Source organism: Micropterus dolomieu, linkage group LG06, assembly GCF_021292245.1.
Source record: "Micropterus dolomieu isolate WLL.071019.BEF.003 ecotype Adirondacks linkage group LG06, ASM2129224v1, whole genome shotgun sequence".
Classification (NCBI taxonomy): Eukaryota; Metazoa; Chordata; class Actinopteri; order Centrarchiformes; family Centrarchidae; genus Micropterus; species Micropterus dolomieu.
Window position 1 is genome coordinate 16,376,422 of NC_060155.1, and position 6,000 is coordinate 16,382,421.

Below are 6,000 nucleotides of genomic sequence, written 5' to 3' on the forward strand. Positions count from 1 at the left end.
ATTGTCAGCGTCACAAACGTTGGCTTGGGTTACTTGCATGCATGTTTAGGCTGCTTGTCGCATATGGAGAAGCAGGGAATTAAATTGCATTCCAGCGAGGTCAGTCCCGCCAGCTCACCATTGATTCTCTGAACGCTTGAGAGGTCCACAAAATCTGGAAGTTCCACACAGCTATAATGTGATGATGTGGCCTTTTAGTCATAAAAGGCAATTATGGAGGGATGTCTCCCATGTCTATCACACACTCCCCTGCTCACTCCCAGCTTTTTCCAGCGCCATGGGTAGCTTATGGGAAGGATATCATAAAAATTATTCTTTATATAAAAATGGCTGTTCTCGCCTTCTTTTTTATGCGTTTCACCGATGCCTGCATTAATCTGGGAGTAGTCACACTGTTATGGTTCTGGAGTTGATTGTCTCAGCGTGCCTGGCACAGTCAGCTAGTCCTTAGCACAGCAGAGAGCTATCTCTCTGTACACTCCATCTCACAGGAAGCCCCCTATAACCATTTACAATAGCAACTTCTCCTGCAGCATGGCATTGTCACACTCCGTGTTGAGTGTTAAGTGTAATCATAAAAGAAAATTCTACTTCTGTTTCAAACTTTGCTTTCATTGCTTAATTTTGTAGTTTTAACCATCAACCTGATAACATATTTCTCACTTTAACTGTTGTAGACACAGGAACACATTTTTAGTAAGTAACTTAGTGTTTTTCTTGAGATTATTTTTGTACATGTTTTGATTTAACATTGATTTAACATTTGTGCATGTCTTGATTTAACAATTCACAGTAGAGAGTGACAAAGTATGGATAGTGAGTGAGGGACGAAATGGGAAAAGGGTCGCCAGATGGTTTTGAACTGTTGACATTGTAGTTGTGTGACCTTGACATTGACACAAGCTTGGATGTATTAAGAAGAACTGGAAACCCTGTTCTAATGAAGGCCGTTCACTTAGCGTGTACATGGTGTACACATGAATGGCAAGAAAATGTTTTGTTTTTAGTAACAGGCTGTGTTTGAAATTGCATACTAACATGCTATTCACACGAAGTAAGATGTATAAGTGAGTATGTAGTGCGTTCCAACTGCATAGTATGTGGATTTTATGTACACAAGAAATACCCTGATGTATACTAGATTAAGCAAGAATTTCTATGTATGCAGCATGAGTTACTGGACAACTGCCCTAAAATACATCACACCTCTTCAGGCTGTGCGCTGGCGATGAAATAATTACGAATGTTGGAGTGTGAACAAAAGCTACTCAGGACCCAGGACGTTAAGATACAGTTAAGATGATCATTGCTGGTAGGGCTGCAACTAACGACTATTTTGATAGTCGATTCATCTATTGATTATTGAAACGAATAATCGACTATTCAGATTACAAATCGCAAAATGACACAATGCCTCTCATTTAGCTATTAGCCTTTAAATTAAACCTGAGGTTGTTTTAGGCATGTGCTAATTAACAGTCAAGACAATGAAATAAATACTGCTTTCAAAAATGCATCTTTTAATGAACGTTTCTGCTGCAGCAACAGAAAGTTCCCTTAAATCACGTCCTGATAAGCAGCTGATCTGCTGTTTAGTGACTGAGCAGCTTTCACACCAGTACTGCAACACCCCGGGACAAACTGACACTGTATACAAAGAAAGGAATAACGGCATGCATTACATTTACCGAATTTACAAGAGGGGATCAATAATAACGATTTTGTAATAGACAGTGTTTCACAATATTTATATAGTTTCCCCTAACTCAACAACTCACAAAACTCTGTGATGTTTTTAAGGGAGTTTGGGGCGGATTACCCGCCGCCTCACGCATAGACAGAGGAACAGTTTTCTCTTCTTTAGAAAAAATGAAATTGTCCTGTGTCTAATCTTGCGCACTCGGCAGCAACACGTTCTCCAGCTGGGAACGTCGCCATGAGCGATGCATCAATTGTGATTGTAAAGTCAGGGCACATCTGGAATGTAAACGCGGCCGTTGTGTATCATAATTATGTGCTACTCACAGCACCATTACTGTAACAATCAATCAAATTGACCAACTGTATAGAAAACGTTTCAGCTCATAACGTGAAGCAACACGGCTTTAACGTGAAGCTAGCTCGCTAACTAGCTTACCGAGACGAGTCTTCATCATCCACAGAGACCCGACGTTACGCGCCTACTCTTCAGATGCTCCGGTGTCTCCAGGAGAGCTCAGCTTTGCTGCAGTTCATGATCTGTCTGGCTGAGTGAAGAGTTAAGTGCTGCCACATTCTGGAGGCTTTAGGTTGTGAAGGTGTTACTGCAGCTCTGATGTTGTTTTAGATGATGATGTTGTTTCTGATGTTGTTACTGTTCACATCACTTTACTCTGTTGTAGCTGACAGTGTCGCTACGGCCCGATGACGTCATGAACGAATCGATTATTAAATTCGTTGGCAACGAATTTAAACATTTATTTTTGTCGACTACGTCGATTAGTTGTTGCACCCCTAATTGCTGGAGCTCACAAATATAATGACCTGTAGAAGAAAAATGTTAAAACAATTTCTTTTATTTTTAATTGTGGATAATGTTAGATGGGATGTAATGGTAATGTGATTAATACAGTCATGTGATGCAGAGCATACATTTTGTTAATTTAGAACACAGTATGCAGTACTGATTGAGTATACAGTACGTTAGTATGCGTTTTCAACACAGTCAGTTTAATGTGTTTAACAGACAGGATTTTACAATTCTGGAAAGTTACCACGGCAGCTACTGTTTTATCTTTTGTTGTGACATTGCTAAGTAAACTGTAATACTCTGTTCATGTGACATGTGCGAAGTAATCCACCAAGAATGTGGTCTTGCATGTATTTTATTGCAAAAGTTAAGCCTGGTTCAACTTTTTTGCATTGGCACCCTACCACGCAGATGGGTGGGAGTGCCAACTGGCTCGATTCAAATGAATGAGAAGGCTGCGCTTTTTTGGTCAGACGAAACACAAGCATCACACTGATTTCACTGAAGTCAAATACAAGTTAATATAAACGTACACATGTCCTCAAGATCATGTATGTGGCTATTTTTTATGTGTATGTATTTACATATACATACAATAAAAGTTTTTACCGATGCTTAACTACAGTCAGGGATGGGCAAAGATGCATCAAAATGTATTTTAAAATAACATACTAAATACCCTTATTTTAAGGGTATCAAGACAAACTACAAAATGCAGCAACCGTGCCATGAATCAGAATATCAGTATCAGTATTTTTGTATTTCCAAAATACTAAAAATCACTTTGCAAACCTTCTATCTATCAACTTATTTGATCATCCCTTCACCACTACACTGACTCAGTTGACTGAGTGGACAGTGTTTGAGAGCAACAGCTTTTCTCTGGCTAATGCATCATACGATAAATCTGACATGCAACCAGTTAACAGATCAAGTATCCAAGTATCCTGTGATCACCCAGATGAAGGTAAGTAATAGGGCTGGACAATAAAACAATAACAATAATTATCACAATATAAGTTTTTTCAATAACAATATAATAAATGTTCAATAAATATTCAATAAATGTTTTCACTTAAATCTTACATGAATTAGAACTTAATTTTTTTTTATTAAGATGTTTATTTTGTTGAGGAAAAAGGACTGAAAAAAGCTTTTTCTGAATTTGTTGACAAAGATTTTATCATTATTGTTTTGAATGTTCTACCTCAGATTTGTGAAGTGATCCACTGTTTGGCAAGTGTTGACCATAAAGAAGAGTTTAAACCACAATTAACCATCAGATTTCTTCAACTTTCACTCAGGAACAAAAATCAGCCTTCAAATTCGAAAGAAATAATGATAGGATACTTATTGTGATAATTATTGATATCGAAAGATATCAAACTTTTTATCGTTTTATCGTTATTTTTGGCCATATCGACAAAAAATATAGTAAGTAACTAACAGTATAATGTTTAACAGAGTTTGCAAATGACTCATAATTGTATCCTAATTTAGTATTCTGTATCCAAATTTGGTGTTTGGTAGTGAAGGGCCAGTTTTGCATCAGCATCACTGACTTGACGAGAAGTTGTGAGCTACAACAAACACGAGTGGTGGATGGGTTGACAACCTGCTGTTTAATGGTGTTGCAGCACAACATTGTTAATGACAATAAGACAAATGTGTGTGCATTTAACAAGTTACACCATCTTGTGACATTATATGGTAATGTTGTACAACAACTCATGCTGGTGCATAAAATGTTACCAATAGCAATGTTTCCCCACACTACAAAAATGAGACACCAAGGGGTGGTACATGACTGAAAAAGCATTTTGACACAGTTTCACCTGAAAGCTGTAGTGCGTGCTGAATGCTGTTCTCTGAACAGGCTTCACTCACTTCTTCAACCCACCTTCTCATTACAGAGTAAGTGGTCCCAGGACCCTGTAAATTGGGAAGTAAGATGAAATGAATTAAAGGTTTGCAGAGAAAAATGGAGAATCTTGTGCCCCAGGTCTCTCCATTTTTCTCATACCCTTTTTCCTCTGGCTGCCTGAAAATTTGGGGAAGGTGGAAATAACTCAGCATAGCGGAGGTCAGCCCTTCCATTAAGTCTGGAGCAGAGCAGCCACTGGCTCTGGTTACTGATGGCTCTGTGCGTGGTGGTATCAGAGAGAGAGGGCGTGTGCATATATGTGTGTGTGTGTGAGCGCTTGCATCAGTGTTTGTGTCAGCAGTTGTTCAGGTGTAACCATTCTGGATGACAGCACTACTGTCATACAGCAATGTTAGAAATTTAAGAGCAAATACAAGTTGTCACCAGGATCTGCAGCGCACTGACCGTAGCACCATCTGCATTTCTGGCACTCTGAAACCCCCCCATGTATTTTACATACAATTAGCAATTCTTCAGAAGAGAAGCCAGGAGGAAGTATTTATTATTCTTTTCTTCTCGTCCTGCCAGCCCTCAGAGTCAACTACAATACTTTTGTAGACACACACAGATGTTGTACAGACAAGTTTAGATTTTTAATGGAACCTGTGAAAAGCAGGACTTGTGCAGCACTCCCTCAGTCCCCCAGCAAGGGAATTCACATTTCCTCCTTCAGACTCTCTTCTTCGTTCCCTCTTTGTTTGTCTCCCACATCGCTCACTCAGGCCTCCTTGTTAGTCTCCAGGTGAATGGAATGCAAACAAAGAGTCATCTCAAAAGGAGGTGGCTGCAAAGAAAACAAGAAAAACAAACTGAACGCGCTGAAGCAAATAAATTTCCCTTCAAATGTACTGTAGATAAGATGATTCTTCTCTCCATTCTCTTACCACCCTCACTAGTGTTTAGTGGGTGGCTTTGCAGAATCTGAATGAATCTTTTTTGGTTGCCGTACCGTGATATAATTAGTTTTTGCATTATTTTAGTTTATTTACTTTCCAAAACAATTAAGAGGCTTAAATGGTTTTTAATATCAGATTTTATCATCATTGTATTTTCATACAAATAAATTACCATTTTCGTTTTAGATTAGAATTCATGACGTAATGGTAATTAATTGCATTTGGTAATAAAACCCATCTAGTCTCGATTCAGAATCAAATTGTAAGTCCATACCCCCCCTTTCTTTTCCTCCTTTTTTACCATAGGCAATACATTTAAATTTTAACAATAAGAGATTTATTTCTTTCATTTCCACTTTACGAACATAATATTAGAATGTTCTCCCTCATACACTCCCACCCTCTCTTTCCCTTTGTGTGTACGTGTGTGTGTTGCTGTATTTGCATGCGTTCATGTGTGTGAGCCTGTGAAGAGGACACATGGTATTTCACCATGTCTGTCTTTGTGCCAGGTCGCCATGCTGTCCATTTTGGGTGGTTGGCATTTTTTTGAAAAACAGACACATACAGCAACCCACACACACACACACACACACACACACACACACACACACACACACACACACACACACACAAGTCAGGTCAAGTCAGTTTATTTTTATAGACCAATA

The 6,000-nt window shown here is 38.7% G+C and overlaps 1 protein-coding gene and 1 long non-coding RNA gene across 3 annotated transcripts in view; one reads left to right on the forward strand and one right to left on the reverse strand.

The window, feature by feature from the left end:
* The window catches only part of LOC123972732, a 53,598-nt gene extending 51,223 nt beyond the window's left edge, over nt 1-2,375 (reverse strand). The window contains exon 1 of the long non-coding RNA XR_006825462.1: nt 2,138-2,375. This is a non-coding gene — a long non-coding RNA (uncharacterized LOC123972732). The remainder of the gene's footprint in view (nt 1-2,137) is intronic.
* Nucleotides 1-6,000, forward strand: part of LOC123972705 (ephrin type-B receptor 1-B) — a 161,180-nt gene that overhangs the window by 115,755 nt on the left and 39,425 nt on the right. The gene's annotated exons all lie outside the window — the stretch shown is intronic.